Raw genomic sequence first — 23,984 nt, 5'->3', positions numbered from 1 at the left:
GGGTTCAATCATCATCACATATTCAACTTTCTCCTGGACATCTTTCTCCCTATATATACTACAGGCACCACTAGCTTAACATGAGTAAGCTATTTTATTTCCTCCCTACTTCTCAAACCTACTCCTTGTGCCTTATTTTAGTCATTTAGGCTAGAAACCTGGGATCACTCAAGCTTTCTCCCTCAATCACAGCCTTACCATCAAATAAATCCTGGTCATACTAATTCTTATTCACCTCCGTAATCTGTCCTTTCTTCTCCATCCCCATAGGTATTGCCCAAGTTTAGATCATCAGCTCTCATCTGCAATATATTCATGATCTCCAAGTCATATACTGACTCAGCCTCCTCCTTATTCTTGCCCACTATAGCACTGCCAGAGATATCTTTCCAAATCAGACATCTGTTCAAGTAGTTCCTCTATTTAGCACCCTTTGATGGTTGTATCCTAACTACAGAATGATGTTCCAATAGCTACATGTGACACACAGTGCTTTTCTCCATCTGACTCAAGCTGCTGTCTGGGCTCAGGTTAAATGACTCCTCTTGCTGCACTATATGACACTCATGCCATACAATAAGTTTTTCTCTGATGCTTTCATGCTATTCAAGGCCTGTGAACATAAACACATGCGATTCTCGCTTCCTAAAATTCTCTTGTCCTCACCACTCTTGCCTATCTGCCAAAATCTTATGTGCCTTTCAACCAGAGGCTCAAGGACTAGCCTTCTATGAAATCTTCTCTGACTTTCCCATGTAGACCCAAGTATGTTTTTTTCCAATGTGTGTTGAATGGTGGTGTGGCCTACAGAGTGGTAACAGGCTTCAGTTAGATACATCTAGACTGAAATGCTAACTCCATCACTTGGCATGTACTCTGGGGCAAGCTACCAAAAAAATTCAAAAATTAGATATTTTGCAGGATTATGGAAAGAATTAAGTGTGAATTTACATTGCAGCTTCTCAGTAAATAAATGGTATTGCTATCATTAATAATATTAAATATGTATTTTATCTGTTGACTTGTCTGTTTAAAACTAAATTGAATTGACAGAAGAAAGACTTGTAACTCCAGAACTGTGCAGTGTCTAACACGTAATACTTCCAATCAAAATTATTCATTGAATTAATTAATTACTATATCAATTACAGCCAAAGGCATGAAAATGTGATAGAAGTTGAGAATGGAAAGTTAATTAGAGGTCATATTATAAATTTTGTGCTAAGGAATTTAGAGTCTTCCTACAGTATAATGGAGAACTGTTAAAGTTTGAGGCCAAGAGATTGTACCATGGCCAAGATCATGAAATTAAACCTTTGTCTAGCTACGTACCCTGATTTCACCTAGCTAACTCTGCCTGCAGAATTTCAAAGATATCAGCAAAATATGATCATGATCTGTATGCTGAAAACTACAGAACATCAATGAAAGAAATCAAAGAACATCTAAATAAATGGAGAGATATACTTTGCTTGGATTGGAAGATTCAGTATACCATTTCCCTCTAATCTGATCTATAGATGCAGTACGGTAAAATTTCCAAGAAGTATTTGTAGATATTGACATGCTGATTCTAAAATTTACACAGCAAGGCAAAGAACTATAATAGAGAAAAATCTGAAAAAGAAGAACAAAATTGGAGAAGTTACACTGCCCAATTCCAAGACTTACTATAAAACTGCTTTAATCAAGATAGTGTGATACTAACATAAATATAGACATATAGATCAACGGAATGGAATAGACAACCCGGAAATAGACCCACATAAACAGTCAAGAGATGTTTGACAAGGTGCAAAGGCAATACAATGGAGAAAGAGCAGTCATTTCAACAAATAGTGCTGGAATAATTGGACATCCATATGCAAAAATAAGCTTGGTACATATCACACATCTTATATGAAAAATTAACTCAAAATGGACCATAGACCTAAATGTAAACCCTAAATTAAAAATCTTTGGAAGAAAACAAACACAAATCTATACGATTTTGAATTTGGCAATGAGTTTTTAGGTATGACACCAAAAACATGATCCACAAAAGAAAAAAATTATCAGTTGGACGTCGTTATAATTAAAATTTTTTGTTCTGCAAAATTCACTGTTAAGAAAATGAAAGACTAGACACAGACTTGGAGAAAATCACACATCTGAGTAAGGATTTGTATCCAGAAAATATGAAGAACACTTATAGCTCAACAATAAGAAAACAAACAACCCAATTAAGAAGGCGGCAAAATTTAAACAGAAACTTCACTATATGGAAGTAGAAAATACGCATACAAAGGGATGCTCGTGATCAGTCATCATTACGGAAAGCCAGATTAAAATCAAAATGAGATACCGCTACATACCTCTTAAAAATGTTAAATAAATTATAAAAACTGAGAAGACCAAATGTTGGCAGGGATGTGAAAACGCAAAAATGCTCATTCATTGCTGTTGGGAATGCAAAATGGTACAGACACTTTGGAAAAGAGTTTAGTTTTTATAAAGCTAAATGTACAGTTCCCATACGACTGACTAATCATGCACCTAGGTATTTATCCAAATGAATTAAAAACTCATGTTCACAAAAAATAAAATAAAATAAAACTTGCATTCAAATGTTTACAGCATTTTTTTTCTTGATCATCCCAAACTGGAAGCAATGTAGAAATTCTTCCATAGATGACAAATTGTGGGAAGACATATGATGGAATATTACTCAGCAGTAAAAAGGAACAAGCTATTGATTCACACAGCAAGATATATAAATCTTAAATGCACTTTGGTAAGTGAAAAAACCTAGACCCAAAGGCTATGTATTGTATAATTCCATTTATATGACATTATTGAAAAGGCAAATTATAAGGATGGAAAAATCAATCAGTGGTTGTCAGGGGTTGGAGCAAGGAAAGAGTGATGAACTACTGCAGAGGAATTGTTACATTGATAGAACACCTCTGTATGGTACCGGGTTGATGGATATATGACTTTATGAATTTGTCACAACCCAAAGAATTGTACATTAAGAAGAGTGAACATTGCTGTAGGCAAATTTTTAAAAATCAACCAGAAATATAAGGGATCCCAGAGTGGAGCATAGACAGTGAAAAATGAATTTCTGTATTACAAATGCATGATATAATCTCACTGAAGGGATTGGGGGAAAAAGATCTGACTTAGGAAACTTTGTAAATGGCATTTTGAATGAAAACTGTATGGCTAAAGAAGCAGAATTGTACAGACAGACTGCACTCTATTTAACAAACTTTTGCCTCACAGAGGTCTGAGCTAGAGATTCTGAAACTACTTTACACGTATATTAGGATTGAAGAAATAAGTAAAGAAATTGTTGATAATGGGAGCCAGATTTCTCACTGTCAGAGAAAGAAGTTACAAATAAGCAAGGGGAGAAGCCTAGAAAAACCCTGGTACTACTGGATTAGAGTTGGAGAAAAAAATATGAATGCATGTTTTTAAATATATATACAGATAGCCAGATGCAGAAATAATTACAGATGTGTGTATACACATGGGTTACTACACATGCATATATATCCAAGATCCATCCCCTGAGAAGGCTTAGAAGCAGTGACACACCAGTAGCAACAAGCACACCCAGTATCCAGATCTTGGTTTCTACATACAATTCCCCAATAAAGGAAACCAGGACTCCTTGGAGAAATAGCTGATTCAAAGGCTGGGATAGGGAAAATACAAGATACACCTGAAGCATCTTAACTCAGAAAGTAAGAAACTACTAAAAAAAAAAAAAAAAGATGGAGATATATCCAAAGGACACAGAAACCACCCTAAAAGAGCTTACCCTGTGATAAGCAAAATGACCTCCCAAAGATGTCCACGTCTTCTCAGAACCTGTGAATATGTTACATTACATGACAAAGGCCATTAAAGTTGCAGGTAGAATTAAGGTTGCTAATCAGCTGACTTCAGAGATGGGGAAGTCATCATGGATTTTGTGGGCAGGCCCAACTTAATCACAAGGGTCTTTCTAAGTGGAAAAGGGAAACAAGAGAGTCAGTGTCTGAGAATTAAAGTGTGATAAAGACTCAACTGGACATTACTGCTTTGAAGTTGGAAAGGGGCTAGCAACCAAGAGCTGCAGATGGCCTCTAGGAGCTACAAAAGGCAAGAAAATGGATTCTCCAGTAGAGCTTCCAGAAAGGATTGCAGCTCCAACAACACCTTGATTTGAGCTCAATAAGACCCATTTCAAACTTCTGACCTTCATGCCTGTAAGATAATAAATTTATGTTGTTTTAAGCTACTAAGTTTGTGGTAAGTTGTTACAGCAACAATAGAAAACTAATACAAACCCAAAAAATATAATAAATATCGTGAGTCTATATGGATATAAATTATTAGATAAATAAGCAAATGGAGGAAAAGGAACAAATCTTTACAGAAGAATTCTAAGTAATATAGGTAGACATATCTCCCCTCAAGGAGGTGGAGGTTAATTCCTCTACCTTTGAGTGTGGGCTGGACTGAGTGACTTGCTTTCAAAGAATAGAGTAAGGAAAGAAGAAAACAGCAACTTTTCAGTGGAACAATCTGGTAGACACCAAGTTATTAAGATTAGTATCACCAATGATGGGGCTGGCCTGGTGGTGCAGCAGTTAAGTGCACATGTTCCGCTTTGGCGGCCTGGGGTTGGCCGGTTCGGATCCCAGGTGTGGACATGGCACCGCTTGGCAAGCCATTCTGTGGTAGATGTCTCACATATAAAATAGAGGAAGATGGGCACGGATGTTAGCTCAGGGCCAGCATTCCTCAGCTAAAAGAGGAGGATTGGCGGCAGATGTTAGCTCAGGGCTAATTTTCCTAAAAAAAAAAAAATCACCAGTGATAAGTTACATTGGTATTATATAACCCCTAATATGACGCTATAAGAAGGGCTCTTTGCTTCTCTTATTTTGTACAAAAACTCATAACCACAGTCCAACCATGAGAAAACATCAGACAACGTCTCCTGTTTGAGAGACAGTCTATAAAGTACCTGACCACTACTCTTCAAAACTGTCAAGATTGTGAAAGAAAAGAAAGACTGAGAAACAACCATGGTTAGAGGGGACTTGGATGACATGATTACTAAATGCAATGTGGTACCCTGGATTGGATCCTGGAACAGAAAAAGGATATCAGTGGACAAGCTAGTGGAATTTGAATAAAGCCTATAGTCTAGTTAATAGTACTATACCAATGTTCACGTCTTAGTTTTAACAAAAGTACCATGGTTTTGTAAGAAGTTAACAGCAGGAGAAGATGGGATAAGGTTGTACTGGGACACTTTGTATTATCATAATTTTTATGTAAATATGAAATTAGTCCAAAATAAATGTTTAAAATAATTTTTAAAATTTGTCCACATAAAAACTTGTACATAACAGATTTATGCATAACTGCCAAAACCTGGTAACAACCCAAATGTCCCGCAACACATGAATGGACAAACAAGATGGGGTATATTCAAACAACTGAATACCACACGGCAATTAAAATAAACAAACCACTGATATACACAACAATATGGGTGAGTCTCAAAAACATTAAGCTGAGCCAAAGGAAGCCAGACACAAACAAATGCATACTATTTGTAGATTTGTATGAAATCTTGGCAAATGCTTATGAAATCCTAAGCAAATATATGATGAAAGAAAGTAGGGCAGTGGTTATCGGGGCTGGGAGTGGGAGGGGATTGACTGCAAAGGGCAAGTTGGAACTTTTGGGAGTGATGGTTACACAGTTTATACATTTCCAAAACTTGTGGAATTATACTCTTAAAATGGGCACATTTTTGTATGTAAATGATGTCTCAAAGTGGATTTTAAAAGAAAAAATAAAACAAAAAATTTCCTTTAGCTTCTCCCAACCGTTTTATTGTACCAAAGAAAAAGAAACTTCAGCAGGTAATCCCAAATATACAGTACAGTTTTATCCACTTATTTGTACATTTTTAATTTATTATTTAATAAAGTATACAGAGATTTGTACAACATAAGCTTAGTTGTATCAGAGTATACTTTCCTGAATATTCTTTTAGAGTCTTGTGATAAGCATCTTTTTGGTATTGTTCAGAGGAGGTATTTTAGCCATGGAAACCCAACTACTAGAGTGGGCAGATTGTCTACACATGGCACATTACAGAGGGGCGGGGTAGGGCCTATTCCACATTGCAAATTACATAACTTTTGCTATAAACAGCCTGGTCCAGCAGCACCCCTTCAAGTAAAGAGCTTTGGTGTGAAATTCTCAATCTCATTTCTGTCTGATGCTACCATATGCAAAAATGCGCGTGAAAGGTAATCTGGACTATTACTCTAAATGATGGGGCATGAACTCCAAATGGTGAAGTTCATTTGTACGAACACTTATCTGAGATTGATAGCTTCTCTATTCTGATAGTTTCTGGATTTATGGACCCATAGAACCATTTGGAATCTGCAGTTACTGCTGTAAAAAAACAACAGTCTTTAGTATGCTGTATTCAGACTCATTTTCTGTATTGAAATGTATTTTTCCTCTGAAAAGAACAGGTATTATTCAGAATTACAAAGAGTTGAAAAAAGACTCATTTGCTTAACAAAATGGCCAATTGTAAATTTGTATATTTATATACAAATGGCCAATTGTATATTTACTGAATAATACGCTACTATAGAGCCATTTTCAAATCTACAGTTCAAAGCAAACATATACAGTGGAATTTGAGGTAAAAACAGATCAATTTGACAGATGAGAGTTAGAAATGAATCTCTTCTCTTAAGCTTGAGTTCAGAGAGTTGAGATAATCATAGTCAGTTTATTGTATCATCATTGGTTCCTGGGACGGAGGCTCCTCTCTTGGTTTGTGTCTCTCCCTGGAAATATGGGATGTGAATGCGGAAGATGTGCCTCCACTCTGAGAGTCTCTAGTGTTAGTCTGGTCTTAACAATTTCTTGTTTGTGCCTAAGTCACCAGGCAACTTTGACTCAGCCCCTCAGAGAAATTCCCTACACCTCTGACTTCCTTCCTCCAAAAGCCCCCTCCCTGATTTGTAATCCCTGGGCCCAAGAAATAGAAGTGGTGAAGGGGTTTGTTCAAGAGCTAGCAGATCGAACTGCAACTAGATTGGATTCTTCAGGACGCAGATTCTGAGACAGAGGTTAGCACTCAGTGGAGGGAAGTCCCCCAGAGGGACTCAGCTGGGAGATGTCAGCCCCCAACTCTACCAACAGCTGGAGCATGAATACCTCAGGGCTAGAGGGGCAACCTGGGAAAAGCATCATGGCATCACTACACATTGTTAACCAATTTCCAGCCCAGCCCAGCTCCAGGCTGCTGGGGTTTTGTACCATAGTGGCAGTGGGTGCTATTCTGTTCAGGACAATGTGAGAAAAGAAAAAGGTGACAACCAGAAAGCCTTCCCCAGACTATAATCCATGCATAGGGCCCTGCCTTCTTTCTCTCTGCTGGAGTTTGAGCCCTACTTGAAATCCTAATCATTTTCCTTCATACAGATTTATCAGAATTTTTCCATTAAGTTCTGAGACCCATCAACTTCTTTTTTCCTTCATAGCCTTCCCTGAGTTGGCTGCAAAGAAAAAGTTAAATGTTAATTTGCCACCTTTTCAAGAATCACAAGATTCTATCAAAATAAGATTAATAATCTTTTAATCAAATGTGAACAGACCGAGGGTACCACCTTCTACAGTTCAGGAGAAAGAAGAGCAAAGAAAACCTCAGAGATAAGCAGAGTGAATGGTGGTGCTTGGCTTTTTCACAGAATTTAATAAAACATCTGTGACTTTCAGAATTTGGGGGAAAAAATAGAAGAAAAAGGAGCTACATTTGGTGATAAAATATCAAATAAAAGGTTCAAAAAGCAGTAAAACGGATATTTGATAATCTCATGTATGAGATTACAAATGTAAAATAATTAGAAAATGATTTTGACAGAGATGACATAACATTAAAATAAAACAAAATGATATATCAGGAATTTCAATGAAATTTATTAATGTCCTATATTGAATAATTAAATTTTAGATCAATAAATATTGATTGCATCATTTCTAAAGGAAAAAATAATTTCTGTATTCCCAAGGTGCAGCATGACTAATTTTTGGCAAGAAAGGATGGTACATAATGTGGATGAGGTAGTGTGGGCCTCTCCACAAGTGCTAGGATTAAAATATTGTTTCAGCAAATTTTTATCAAATATTCTTAGTAATTTTTTCTATCTTGAAACATTTATGATTCATACACTGTTGTAGAATGGAACTGTAGCTTATGCTTCACAATTTACATAGAGGATTTTATATAATTTGGTTGATTCTATACTGTTTTTTGGAAAGAACTCTTTTTCCCTTTGGCAAGTTTGCGGAGTACATGACCTGCCTCAGCTCTGCTCTCCTGATACCATAATTACGTCCTGTACTGCTCAGTACCACCGGCTCAGTGAAGAAGACCTTCTGACACTTTGGTTAGGATCCAGCCATTTGACTGTCATCATAATTGCTATTGAGCAAAACGAGATTCGCAAATCATGAGTCACCTTCTCAGGGAAGACCTTGAAGCATAATGAAGCATTCATTATGTCCTATTATTTCTATAGGTACTAGTCACCTATAGAAATGGTCCAGGGCCCAAAGGTAATTTGAAAGGATATAGAAAGAAGCAGAAAACTTTTGGAAAACTTCCTTAGGAGCTTTTAGTTGCTCCTGAAAGTCTCCATGCCATGGGGTCATAAGCCTCAGTCAAAGAAAGATTTCTAAAAGATTTTATAGGCTCAAAAGTACCTTTCTCCATCTAACCCTTCCCCTTTGAGTGGAGGAAGAGAAGTGAATTTTGAAAAAAAACCAGCACTTTACATATGACTCTCCTTTGTTTCCAGGGTCCTGGCTCTTTTTATATCATAGAAATGATTAGTTTGGCATTGGTCTTTGAAGAAGAAAGTTAGCTAAACAGGGCATATCTATGAGGCTAGGTTGTATCAAAGAAGTTTTTTTAAAATGCTGAATGTTGTGAGGTGCATTCTAAAAGGAAACTATGGGGTACTATAGCTTTTCAAATTATTCTGCTTTGAGACACCAATTACATCTCTAGCAGTGAATTAGGGAGTTGATATAGTCAAGGTTAAAACTCCTCCCAGTTTATTTTTAATTATATTTTAATCTCATAATTGTTATCACTATTCCCCAATAGCAGGCACTGTTTCCATCTATAAACTATGGGAAAGAGAGTTAAATATGATTTTTTTTTGGAGGTTACAATAAAATTAACATTTCAAGAAAGGATATTAATCAACATTCATCCTCCAAACTTTTCATATTTTTCTTTGTCTGTCCTCATCAAAGTTGTGTTTGTTTCCGGCTACCAGACCTAAATAACAAAGGATGTATGGGCTGGTGGAAATGTTATCTTATTGTGACTTGGGGTGGCTGTTTCACTTTGTATCCTATCCATACAGGGTAGATCAAATAATTATAAGAAAGAAATCATTCTACACAAATAATAAAATAATACCGTTAACATCCTAGGGTATTTCAGAAAATACAAATTTGTTTCATGCATAAATTGTGATTATCTCATTTACTCCTCAAAAGAAGTTGATGAGTTAGAGTAGATTTCATCTCTATTTCACAAAAAAGAACTTGGGGCACAGTAGATTATAACTTCCTTCAGTATACAATAGTAGGTGATAATTGCCAATACTGGGACTAAAAATCATATTTTGGTTCCTAACCTAATATGGAGGGTTAATTTTATGTGTCAGCTTGGCTGGGCCACAGGATGCCCAGATATTTGGTTAAGCATCATTACTGGCCATGTCTGTGAGGGTGTTTCTACATGGGATTAACATTTGAATCAGTAGACTGAGTCAAGCAGGTGGCCCTCCCCAATATGAGTGGGCCTAGTCTAGTCCATTGAAAGCATGAACAGAATAAAAAATTGAGTAAGAAAGAATTTTTTTCTCTCTGCCTGGTTGTCTCCAAGCTGAGACATCCTTCTCCTGCCTTAGGACTCAGACTCAGACTCAGATCCGAACTTGTGGTTCTCCAGTCTTTGGACTCAGATTGGAACTGTGCCATTGATTCTCCTGGGTCTCCATCTTTCTGACTGCAGATCTTGGACTTCGCTTCCATAATCACATGAATCACTAATCTCTCTAGATAGACAGATAATAGAAATATGATATCATATATATTTATGACGCAAGTGGTAGGATTGAAACATCACATGTATCATATATATCATATACGACATATATATATCATGATATATTATATATATCATGATATTTCAATCCTACCACTTGTGGAGAGGCCTATGTTACCTGATCCATGTTAGTGCCCATCCTTCATCACCAAAAATTAATCGTGCTGCATCTTTGGAATACAGAAATTATCTTTTCCTTTAGAGATGACATGATCAATATTTGTTGATCTGAAATTTAATTATTCAATAGTGGAGGTTAATTTAATGAATTTCATTAAAATTCCTGATATATCATTTTGTTTTATTTTAATGCTATGTCATCTCTGTCAAAATTATTTTATAATTATTTCACTTTCGTAATCTCATGCATGGGATTATCAAATATTCCTTCCTTCTATTCCTCTGGAAAATCCACACTGATATGTCTAGTATTTCCATATTGCCACAATTGTAGAGGTTCTTGAATTTTGCGTGTCAGGTTTACTCAGAATTTTGACTTTTAACAAGATTCCCAGGGGATTCTGAGGCAAACCAGAGTTTGAGAATCGTAGCATATTATTGTATAATTTAATTGTCTTCTGACCCAGAGATCTTGACAAATTCGAGAACACTTAAAATCATCTCTCTACTACTACTAGCTAATGGTTTGTAATTGCTAAGTGCCAGACTCCATTGAAAGTGCTTTACTTTTATTAACTTATTTACCACAACATCCCTGATGCAGGTACTATTATTATCGTCATTTTATCAATGTAGGAGCTGAGGCACAGAGAGGTTAAATAACTTGCTCAGGGTCCTACAGCTAACAAGTGACGAGTTGGAGTTGGAACATGGACAGTCCGCCTCAGGTGGTCACACTCTTAGCTGCTCTGCTCTCCTGCCTCTCCACTAAGACTTCATATGTTGACGTATTTTGACAATGTGGCTTAGAGAAATCGTACTCCCTTAGCCCAGTATCTTTAAGGTTTGATATGCTTTGTTTTACCCCACTTGACACTCCTTAGAGTGAAATCTATCTCTGTGTTCTCTGCTGCCTATAAACAAGCTCAATTACTCCATACGTAAAGGCAAATACAAATCACAATTAATATGGATTCATAAAATTAGAGTGAGTAGAAAATAGCTACTGTTTTCTGAGTGATTACTCTATGTGGAGCACTGTGGAAAGTGCTTTTCCAGTATGTTGTCATGGAAGCCTTCCTCCTGTGGTTGTTCTTTCCTGCGTGCTTAGTATACGGTGAGTCTAAATCATATGGGAGCCTTTGACACAAACAAATGCTAGGTCCCTGTCCCAGAGACTCTGACTGAATAGGTCTGACTTAGGTGGAGCACTGGGTTTATTTTAAATCCTCTCTAGTTAATTCCAGTGTGCAGCCAGAGCTGAAAACCACTATGTGCTAAATGCTTTACATATGTATTTTATTTAAATCTTAGAAAAACCCACTGAGGTTGGTATTATTTTCCTCCTTTTATTTATGAGGAAACTAGTTCACAGAGGTTAAATAACTTGGCCACACAACTTTAGAGGCCAACTTGGGGATTTGAACCTGCGTCTTGTTGACTTAAAAGTCTGTTGCCATAACCAGCACAGTATTCTTTTTCGGGGAGTGATCTCATCTGTGGAATTCAGTTAAGGGCCTGGCCTGGCTGGCACTGCATTTCCAGTGTTCTTCTGCCACTCACCTACTGATAACCTCCCCAACTCCCGCTGTGGACTTTCCTCGCCAGCAGACTTCCTTAAAAGCTTCTGCCATTTCAGATTATTTGGGCTTTATTGGCTCAACAGTGAAGTTGGGACATCTTTCCAGACGGCAGCCAAGCTCCTGTCTAGAGCAAAGCAAAACTAGCCCCAGGGGAAGGCTGCCTTATATCTACTTAAGTACATTCTTTTGATGTGAATAGTGTGCCTCATGCTCAGAGTAAATTAGTTTAGTCAGGTCCAAGTCAGAGACCCAGAGGGGAGATGTTTGGATTCAGGCAGCTGGCCAGAATGCCGCTGCCCCAAAGTATTTCCATAAACCATCACCCGCTAATATTACACCCAGAGGTCTTTTTGGAGCTCAGCTTTTTGTTTTACAATTTCACTCTGAAGTAATTTTTGCTGTGAAAAAAACCCCAGCACTTTGCGTCTGACTTTCCTTTGGCATTGTGGACTTAACCCAAGACACCTTTCTCTGGGAGCGAGACAGAGAGGAGCAGGTTCTCAGGCTTAATAACCACCCTTTACGTTTGCATTTATACTCATTAAAATCGTTTCTCACACATAGCCTCATGAGCTCATAGGTTACCGTAAGAAGCTAAATTTCTATGCTGTATATTTAAAATGAAGCTTGCAAAACTCCCCATCAAAAAAGAAAGGAAGGGAGGGAGGGAAGAAGTGGAGGGTGGGAAGAAGTGGAGGGTGGGAGGGAACGAGAGGATGGAGGGAGGGAAGTACTTCACCCACTAACCCTCACTGACCACTGACCGTACAAAATAAACATGACAATCCACTATTTCCATTTCCTTCCATTCTTGTGTCTTTAATTCTTCTCTTCTCAAGGTTCTCTTTGTGTCCCCCACTGGCTGCCTCCTAGAGGGAGCGCCATGCCTGCTGCCTGCTCCCGGTTTTGGAGCAGTGCCATGTGATCTTGGTGTGGACTTTAGGAGTCCTTCCTTGCACCGAGGAAATGTTCTCACGCTCACCGCCATTGACTATAATAGTACTCCCTTATCAGTGGTTTTGTTTTCTGCGGTTTCAGTTACCCAGTCAGCCACAATCTGAAAATATTAAATGGAAAAATTCCAGAAATAATTCATAAGTTTTAAATTGCATACACCATTCTAAGCAGCGTCAGGAAATCCCATACCTTCCTGCTCCCTCCCGCCCCAGATGAGACTCATCCCTGTGTCCAGTTGTCCCCGCTGTATACACTATCTGCCCGTTAGTCACTTAGTACCCCTCTCTGTTATCAGATCAGCTGTCACAGTATCCCGGTGCCTGTGTTCAAGTCACCCTTATTTTACTTAATGATGGCCCCAAAGCACGAGTAGTGACGCTGGCAATTCAGTTATGCCAGAGAGAAGCCAGAAAGTGCTTCCTTTAAGTGAAAAGAACACAGTATGTATATATATAGGGCTCTGTACTATCTGCAGTTTCAGGGTTTCAGGCATCTACTGGGGGTCTTGGAACGTATCCTTCCCAGATAAGGGGAGGACTACTGTATTTTCTTTCCACCCCTTGTTGCAGAATCTATACTATTCTTCTTTTCCCAGATTTCGAATTCATGCAGATCTATCAGAGATCTTTGACAAATGGAGTTGTTTTGCTTTTCCTCTTGCTTTCTCCTTCCCCACTTTTCTTGTCATTCTTCCTCTATGGACTTGCGAGAAGCTGTTCTGCCCTTCACACTGCCCTGAGCAGGAGGGTTCAATAGCCTAGTCTTTCCAATATGAATATCTTTCACATGCCACATGACTTCCCTTTCCTTCTTTCTCTTCCCACACCCTGAAATCTTCCTGGTCTGCACCCACCTCCATCCCATTTTATTCTTCTTTCTTGAATTACTCATTTATACAGCAAATATTTATTGAACAGCGACATGCCAGGCACTGCAAGAAAATAGAATTATAAATCTCTCCCTTTGAGCAGCTCCAATCTGGCTTCTTCAAATAAATTTAGACAGATGTTTCCAGAGCCAAACCTTCATTTCTCTTTCTCACTGAAACCTTGCAGTGGACCCAGCAGCCTTACCTCCAAGCTGTCCTGCTGACATCAATCAGTCAGTGCTTGCACCGTAACAGTTGCAAACAAAACAAAAGGCACGTGGAGCTTTGAACTGGCATTTTGGAGAAAGCCTCCTTACCATCCCGTGGAAGCAGTAATGAGAGCAGCAGATGAGCCCTCTTGCAAAAATACAACAAATTATTTCTGAGCTGAGTTTCAAATACAAAGATGGAGTATTAGGCTCCAGAATTCCCCTGTGTCCGTTCCTTGGAAGACCACAGCCAAGTCCGGCCATGCCCCACTCGCTAGGTTGACACAACTATTGTCCTTTCTCGGAAGTTCATAAGCACCCTACTGTAGGCATCTGTGGCTCCATTCAGTTTGATGTGGCCCCAGCTCTCCCTTCAGAGGGAAAGAACCCCTATAGTCCACTTGGCTGTGTTAAAAAATCCTAGACTTTCTCCTTTTCTTGTTCTTTCCTTAGGGTTGAATTTTGTCAAAATCTGGCAGGCAATTCCTCCTCTCTTACCTCTCCTGGCTGAGAGGGAAGATGCCACAGAATCATGATAAAAGAACATTTTAGGAGTGCCACGTGCCAGTGAATTCTAAATTCTGGTACGTAAGCTTTTAACCACACACCGTCCAGCCTCCCACAGTGACTAGCTCCATCCAGTATCTTGGGCTGTGGCACAAAGCATCTGCAGCTTTTGCCACCCACATTTGGGGTGGCTGCACTCTTGGGAGAGTTTAACTCTCAGCGCCCTTTGAAATACTAGAGTTCCAGGAGTTGAAGACATGGTCCTCAAGTTCTCTTTAGAGGTCTTGTGTCACTAAATATTTACAAAGATTTTTAATTACTTGTTTGTTTCTTTTTGTTTTTTGGTCAGGAAGATTGGCCCTGAGCTAATAGCTTTTGCCATCCTTCTTCTTTTTTCTTGAGGAAGATTGTCCCTGAGCTAATATCTGTGCCAATCTTCCTCTATTTTGTATGTGGGACACTGCCACAGCATGGCTTGATGAGTGGTGCACAGGTCTGCATTCAGGATCTGAACCTGCGAACCCTGGGCCTCCAAAGGGGAGCAAGTGAACTTAACCACTATGCCACTGGGCTGGCCCCAAGATTTTCAATTCTTAAAGTTACAAATAACATTCCTGTCATAAGCACGGCAAAAATTCATGTTGAAAAGAAAATAAATTCTTAGGTGATTAGCTCAACATCATTTTTCTGTCTCATATTTGACTTCTGCCCCTGGGTATGCCCTTTTGAACACCAAATTAGGGAATGTGGGGAGGAGGGAGAGAAGAAAGAGCAGGGGAGGGGAGAGGAGGGGTGGGAAGAACTGAAAACTTATCTGAGGAAAATATTCTACAGGGGAAAGTATTTTTCAGTGATTCGCAATGTGTGCTTAGATTTTATCTACACTTATGTAATTCTTAAGAGTTCCTTTTTTAAAAAGCAGTTTATATTAGTCTTTCCCAGAGCCCTGCCAACCAATAACAACTGGTCCTGGATCTACCCTTCAGATCTTTCCGGGCCTTCTGCTCCGGAGAGCAGGCACTGCTTGTCAAGTGTGGTTTATGCTCTGTGGGTTTTATGGGCCTTGGTTTATGTACATATGAATCTTTCTAGCTCAATGCAGGGTCTCAAAAAGCCTGGGAACCCATGTCCCTGCCTCCTCGAGACATTAAGATGCAAGGAAGAAAATTTAAGTTGGTATCAGAAAAAGAAAGAAAGGATCAAGTGGATCCCTGGGATAAAACCATTAAAGCGCATTTATTTTGCTACCACCACCCCCGTTCTCTCCCTCTAAACCTTCTCAGTGGTAGTTGTCCGTCCACTGATGGGAACTCGTGCTATCCAGAGACTCTTCTGATTATTCTTACATCACTAAGTCACTACTAACACTTTATTACAGAATGCACTTTAATTCAGGAATTAAGACTTCAATCCAACAGAATCCACACTTCAATCTTCATTCAAAGGTAAGACCCCTCTATGCTGCCCCGGGTGTAATCAGACATCCTGCCTTCAGAGAGGAACCTTCTGGAAGGAGCAAGTTGAGCTTCTCTTAGTTTCATTTCTGGCTCTGACTGTCGCATGGATACATCCCAAGTTTCTTAGGTGCTGGGCCCTCTTGACTGCAGTTCCTTTGATGTAGCCAGGACCTCTCCATCAGCTGGCCACTCCTCTACCCACTCAGCAATCCCCTTGGTTGAAAACCTATAGCTTCTGGGTTCCTCTTGTCCTGACAGCCACACTGAACAAAATATACCTTTTAAACAGATCCTGGCCTTAACTTCCCGCTGCTGTCTCCACATCTGCTCTCGGATGTACATGCCTCTGACCTACAATCTCAGGAGAATTCAGTTACTTTGCAGAGGCAGGACCTTCTCCAAATATTCTTTACTTGGCTCTGCTGGCAGGCATGAGACGGCACCAATCCTCTGAATCTGCCAACTGCAGGGAACATTTGTCAAGCTCTTCAAATGGCCCTGATGACTTGCCTGTCACATCACCAGGCTTGAACTAAGTGGCACTGCCCCTTTTCCTCACCACAGCTCTCTCACCTAATAAATTACCTTCCAGTATGCTCTTTTAATCTCCATTCTACATCTTTTTATCTCCCTCTTGTGGCTAAGAAGGTTCTAGGGTTGTAAAAACAATTCTTAAATATTTCTTTGAAAATCTGCATCCCGGCCTGGCATCTCATGTTGGAATTCCATAGCTACTGTATCTGGATGCTTCAGTTGAAACTTCCTATTTACTATTCCGCTATGGAATGAGGAATGAATGTGTTTATTTCTCAAATGGAAGAACCAGTCACACACTGAGCAAGTGATTCTCTTTATTCTACACCAGGTGGTAGGGATTCACCAAGAGGAATCTCAAAGAATCCTATCAGTGGCTGCCCAGGTAAGAAAAGGAGGTCAGTGCCCAGCAGGGAGGATGTGTAGGCAATGTGCACGTTGTCCCCTCCACAAAACAATGGTGTCATATTCACTCTGCTTCTGGCACAAAATGACTCAAAAGCAGGCTGTAGTATTCACAATAAGTACAGCAAGCCTTGCAAGGGCTCCACTGCGGAGCCCTCGGGAGGGAATTCAGAGCAGGGTAGATGCCTTCAGCTTTTTATAGACAAGGAGCAGACTGTGTCTATTTTCTAGGAGAGATGCTCATTTTAAAGAATTATAACTGCGAGAAAATCCTGGAAGCCTGGAACCCATATGTGATAAGGACATTTAGGAAGAAGAACATGAGGAGGCTGAAATGACAATGGGGGTGGCAACAGAAGCTTTGAATTTTCTATTTTATAATTTGTGTCAAAACTTGAAATCTCTTTTAATGTATTTTGCCATATTGCATGCAACACCCTTTCAAGGAAAAAAAATCAATTTGAAGGTGAGAAAATAAATCTTATTTATTCAATATTAACAAGAACAACTGTAAGGGGGAAAATCAACTATGTGACAGAGCCTTCAAAACTCTTCCTAACGAATCTGGAAATATATTTGGAGGCAGACTGTTAGAATTAATGAGGTCTATTGTAAAAGTTCTTCCAAAATAGATATTGTGATAGACAATTTTATTGTGAAAATTGCCTGAAAACATGATGGTGACATAGAAACATGACAACCATTAGTAAAACCTAATTAATTTTTAAACTTGTGTGCTTTTTCTTTTCTAACTTTTATTCATTTAAGCCTTTTAATTCTTTGTGCATTTTGCAAATAAGTAGTTTGTGTGTGGAGGAACTGACTTGGAAATTAAGCTGAGGTTTATATTTAACATATAATTTTATGACAGAAGCCAACCTGAATCGGTACATAATTGTACATTCTAGTTGTGAGTGCCTCTGGTTGTGCTGTGTGGAATGCTGCCTCAGCATGGCTGGATGAGCGGTGCCATGTCCGCACCCAGGATCTGAACCAGCGAAACCCTGGGCCTCCGAAGCGGAGTGTGTGAACTGGCCGCAGAGCCTGCTTCCTACTTTCTTTTATTTTTTAAAGATTTTATTTTTTCCTTTTTCTCCCCAAAGCCCCCTGGTACATAGTTGTATATTCTTCGTTGTGGGTTCTGCTAGTTGTGGTATGTGGGACGCTGCCTCAGCGTGGTTTGATGAGCAGTGCCATGTCTGCGCCCAGGATTCGAACCAACGAAACACTGGGCCGCCTGCAGCGGAGCGCGCGAACTTAACCACTCGGCCACCGGGCCAGCCCCCCTACTTTCTTTTTTTAACTGTTAGAGGGGAACACAACGGAGACAGGACAGAGACCATCACTCAGGACTGAAATAAGCGTGGATCTCTTCCCAACCAGAACAGTAGGTCAGAAATGACGCCTGCCTTGTAAGTCCCTCTTGTTTTCCATCCCTGATTAAACAGAATCTGAGGATCCTACGAGATGATGGAATGGAGTTGACAGTGGACTGCTATGCAACTCTCTTGTATTCAGTATATTTTCCTGTTCCATGGTTAGAATCTCCTTTCTAATTCTCCTCTCATCAGAGTGGATGAAAGCGGTGACTTTAATTTTTTTCCCCAAGTTCTGTGCTAATTCAGGATACTTTTACTTTTCTTCAGAGTCATGTAAATATGTCTTTTCAACTAATTTAACATTTCTGTCTTTACTGATTCATTTGAGGAAGGAATTAACATGCAGATGCAAAGTGAACAAAGGAAAGAGGATCATTTAGGAAAAAGGGAAAATTGGCAAGTTAACCTGCTGATTTTTAAGACATGAGTGCCAGATCCTCATTAAAAAAACACTGATAGTAGTAATATCACTAAAAATGATCAAAATACTGGCTAGAAAGTAAACCACTACATAGAAAACTGGAGCCCCACTATGCCATCATTAAAGGCTCGTATGTTCATGTGATCATTCCGCTATGAAGACAGTTTTGTTTTGATCTTTCACCCCTTGCTCTCCAATTGTCCCTGTATGTGAATCAGGTGGCAAGCTCAGAAGACAGTAACCTGCCCCAGTGACTAAAGTCACACCAGAATCTTGGCTTTGCTACCTCTTACTCACTCATTTCACATCCAGACAATATGAGGATCCAGGATTCCATTAGCCGGGGAGTTGTGAGTCTAGTATACACTTCTTTTTTGGCAGATCACATATTTCCATGAAGACAGAGGCTTTAAAAGCTTGGATAATAATTGCAGATGTAACTGTCTGACCCATATGACCCCATATCTCTTAAACGTGCCTCATAAAGATGACCATCTTGCAACATGTAAGTATGTGTTGACCCAGGAATGTAGGGTGTTCGGCCGCCTCTGTGTGCTATTTATACATTGTTCCCTCTACTTCAGTGCCTTTTTCATATCTTCTGAATCTACCTGCCAATTTATTGCCATTCACCCCCATTCACCCTTCAAGTCTCAGGTTAAGAATTACAGTGTCTTCAAACACTTCCCTGATGACCTCAGGCATAATGGGGTATTGCACCTGTTCTATCACTGAACCCTATAATGCCACCATGGTATCATTTATTAATATATATTATAATTGCTTATTTGTAGGTCTATATTAGCGGCAAAAGTCCTATTTATTCTTTTTGGCCTCAGTCCCTAACACAGTGACTGGACTATGGTGGTATTCAAAGGTCAATGAATGAGCAATGATGGAAAGTATATGACCCTCATGCGCCCAGGCCACACTCCTAGGAATGGGACAATGGACTGTCAATCAAGGTCAAGGTATTTGATTCCAGAACCTCACTTAGCATATTGGGAACCCAAGCTCTTTCTTTCCTCTCTTGCACCACAGTGTTGTTTGTGGCTCACATATTTCCCTCAGTCCCATTTAAATTGCCCCTGATGCTGTGGCTGTGGTTGCTGTAGCCTCCATTATATGATAATATCAATCAGCACTGGCTACTGCAGCTGCCACCACTGACATCACTTCCACAAGGATGCTGGCTTTGCCACAGACTGTTCCCTCTGTAGCAGTGCTTCTCAATAGATGGGCAACTTTGCCCGCCCCCAAGGAGACATATGCCAATTTCTGGAAACACTTTTGGTTGTCACAAATATGCACAGATGTCATTGGCATCTTGTGGGTAGGCCAATGATGCTGCTACACACCCTACGATGCACAAGTCAGCCCCCACAACACTTACCTGACCAAAAAAGGTCAATAGTGCTGAGGCTGAGAAACTTCATTTTAAAATGAAAGAAAGTGCCATTCCTACAAGCACTGTAGCACTTTTATTTGGTTTCTCAGACTGTCTGACTCTGTAAGCTTCCTCACAGCCCTCACAGCCTTTTTTTTTTTTTTCTCACACAACTTAGGACAAAATCTCCTAAGGCTGAGTTGTAGAATAATAATGTTGTATCACCAAGTGTCTGTCTAAATAGGACCCCACCTACTGGCCAAAACTATTGCCCCAAGACAGAGCTCAAACATCTCTACTTTATTAAATATTGGGATAAGTTCTCTGCCTAACCAATAGATTAAAGACAGTCTATTTCACCAGTGGCTCCTACTTGGTCTTTATATACGATTTTAAACCCCAGTGTTGTGGGGCTCAGCCTGTGGTCCTAAAGGCTGCATGAGCATTCTTCCAGCCAACATTTAGGATTATCGTAGAAATAGAGCACCTGGTGTTCTATTGTAACATTTCAGAGTTGCCAAAGACGAAATACCAATTAGGATCTCCTGAATTACTTGCCATATACATCCTGTTCATTAATCATTGCTCTGCAATTGTTCTCAAGAAACACACACAAAATGATACTATGTGTACAGAGCACCAGAGTAAACAGGCTCTGAAAACCCCAGCCCATACCTAGCTACCTTGGGGCCTGAAGATAAACCACACGTCCACACACCCATAAGCCATTCATTTCAAGGTTGACAACTGCACCATCAACCATCCATTGTTAAACTCTGCCTTACAGAGAGAAGCTATTGAATTGAAGTGTAGAAGGGTAAGATGATGGTCTCACAGGAACTTGTAGTCCTAAAGTGATAAGCATGGACCAAGGAGGAAGGTCATACTTCTCATGCCCAGCCTCCCCTTATTTGAACGAGACAGAGAAGGAGAGGGAGACAACAATGGGGTAAGCCAATTGTCATTCTCTTTTCTTTCGAGTTTCTGTGATAAAAGAAAAGACCAAAAGTGGATTTTACTATTACTGTGACACAAGGGGTTCCATTTGGTTCTAAGTGATAAAAGGTTAAAATACCGTAATTCCTCTATGAAGAAAAGCAATCCTTGGGCAGAAACTTGAAGAACTCAGAAGCATAGGATTATATTCTACGATATCAAATATGGGACTATCATAAAAAACTTGAAATTCTATCTCAAATCATATCAAATGGATACAGATAATGCTATTGATTTCTCAGAACATCTGGGAAATTAATATGGAGATGGAATGAGGGTGAAGAGGAAAAACAAGGTGGGTTGCAGTTAAGTGATGTGAAGGGAAACTACGACCTAATCAGGAAGAGAAAGATTGAGAAAGTGCTCAAGTACACAAGAAGTCTGCTGACCCATTAGTGCTGAGGCAGGACAAAGGTAGTATCCTGGAAGGACAGAGCTTCTTCTCTCCCCAAAAGCTTCTAGTATCAGGTTCTATGAGGCTTAATCAATTTCCCAGCCCTCACCCCATGATCCATTCTGCCTGCTTAAAAAAAAAATCCTCTCTAATGCCCCAGATTCCCTTAAGTAAAGGGTTAAACTTTTCATTTCCTAATTAGTAATTTTGAAAAAAAAATAGAAATGCTTGGCTTTTGAAGCACTTAAGTGCAAATAATCTTCAGTTTCAATGCAATCAGTCAATCAATCAACTAGAATAAATGTCTGATTATAATAACACCTTCCAGTTGTAGAGTGTTTTGTACTTTATAAAGCAATCTCATATTCATTATCTCATTCAATTCTCTCAATATCCCTGTGAGAAAGTCAATTATTTCCTTATCTTAAAGAGTAGGAAACTGGGGCTCGCAGTGGTGAAGTGATTAAAAACTAAATCTAACTGAGCTAGAAAAAAAGTACCCTCACTCTTTTATACCTGATGCTGATTAACCAAATCTTTCCCAATCTGTATTAAACTACTAGAGTTTTGAGCATAACATCTATGCATCAAGTATTTATTGTCTGTTGTGTGCCAAGCACAAGAGTAACAACAGTTAACTACCTTTAGAGAGCTTAGAGTCCAATGGGGGATACAGGCACGTGAGTATTTAACTTCCCTATAGGGTAGGAAGTGCACTGATATGGGATGTACAGGGTATTTTCAAACCACATTGGAGAGACACCTACTCCAGACCTGGTGGGGAGAGGGTGGATTGAGGGAAGGCTTCCGGCAGGAAGTGATGCCTAACAGCGGACCTGGAGGATTAGTGGGAGATAATCAGATGGACATTTAGGGAGAGGCATTCCAGGCAGAGGGACCAGCATGTGCAAGCCCAGAAGAAAAAGTCAGGTGCTGAACTTGCACTACAGAGAGTTCAAAAAGAATGGAGCAAATACATGAAACCATGGAGTAGAGTTGAATCTGAGAGAGAAACCTTGACTATGTGGTGCAGGGGTTTATAAACAATTCTTAAGGGATTTGAAATTTACTTTTGGGAACTTTAGGGACCCTTTGAAAAATTTTAAGTAGTGGGGAGAAATAATCAGGTTTACATTTAAGAAAGATTATCTGGTATATGTTTTGGCATCCATCTCTAAATGGATTTGATTCACAGAAATCTCTGGAAACAAAACATGTTGGAACAAACTGTACCTGAACTCTATGTAAGGCGACAGAATTGGCAGAAGAGTGATTTTAGCTCAGTGTTCAGGGACAGTTCTGAAGATCGACCTAGGACTGAGCACAGATACAGGAGGACACCATTCCGGTGCTGCTCCTAACTTGGTCATCTGTGGACAGATTGTGTTGCTTAGGTCACAGTCAGGAATATTATTTGTCTCTCAGTAGGGACAGGTGGGAACTGAAACTCTGCTACAGTGGTTTGAAAAACAATTGGGAGGAGACTCTCACTTCCCCATTGAGTATCCTTGGCCCCTTTATCAAATATTAGTTGACTGTGTATGCAGGAGTTTATTTCTGGGCTCTCTTATAGTCTATTGGTCTATGTGTCTATTTTTATGCAACACTATGCTGTTTTGATTACTATAGCTTTCTAGTATAGTTTGAAATCAGGAAATGTGATGTCTCAAGCTTTGTTCTTTCTCAAGATTGCTTTGGCTCTCTGGAGTCTTTAGTGATTCCATACAAATTTTAGAATTATTTTTTTCTATTTCTGTGGAAAATGCCATTGGAATTTTGAGAGGCATTGAATCGATGGATAGTTTTGAGTAGTACCAACGTTTCAACAATATTAATTCTTCTGATACATGAACATGGGATATCTTTCCATTTGTTTGTGTCTTCTTTAATTTCTTTCATCAAAGTTTTGTAGTTTTCAGCATGTAGATCTTTAGCCTCATGGTTACATTTATTCCTAAGTATTTTACTGTTTTTGGTGTGATTGTGAATGGGATTGTTTTCTTAATTTCTTTTTCAGATATTTTGTTGTTTGTGTATAGAAGCACAATTGCTTTCTGTATTTTATTTTATATCAGGCAACTTATTGAATTCAATGATTAGTTCCAACGATTTTTTGGATAAATTTTTAGGATTTTCTATATATAAGATAATATTATCTGCAAATAAAGAAAATTTTCCTTCTTCCTTTCTGATTTGGGTGCCTTTTATTTCTTTATCTTGCATGATTGCCCTACCTAGGACTTCCAATACTATGTTGAATGAATGGTGAGAGTGGGACACCCTTAAGTCTTTTCAATAAACAGTGTTGGGAAAACTGAATAACCACATGCAAGAAAATGAAATTGGACCTCTGTCTTACATCATTCACAAAAATTAATTTGGAAAGGATTATAGACTTAAACATAAGACCTGAAACTGTAAAACTCCTGGAAGAAAACAGGGGAAAATCTCTTTGACATTGGTTTTGGCAGCAATTTTTTGAATATGACACCAAAAGCACAAGCAACAAAGGCAAAAATAAATAAAGAGAACTACATCAAACTAAAAAGCTTCTGCACAG

The sequence above is a fragment of the Equus caballus genome, chromosome 7, assembly GCF_041296265.1.
Source record: "Equus caballus isolate H_3958 breed thoroughbred chromosome 7, TB-T2T, whole genome shotgun sequence".
NCBI lineage: Eukaryota > Metazoa > Chordata > Mammalia > Perissodactyla > Equidae > Equus > Equus caballus.
Note: the sequence above shows the minus strand (reverse complement) of the source record.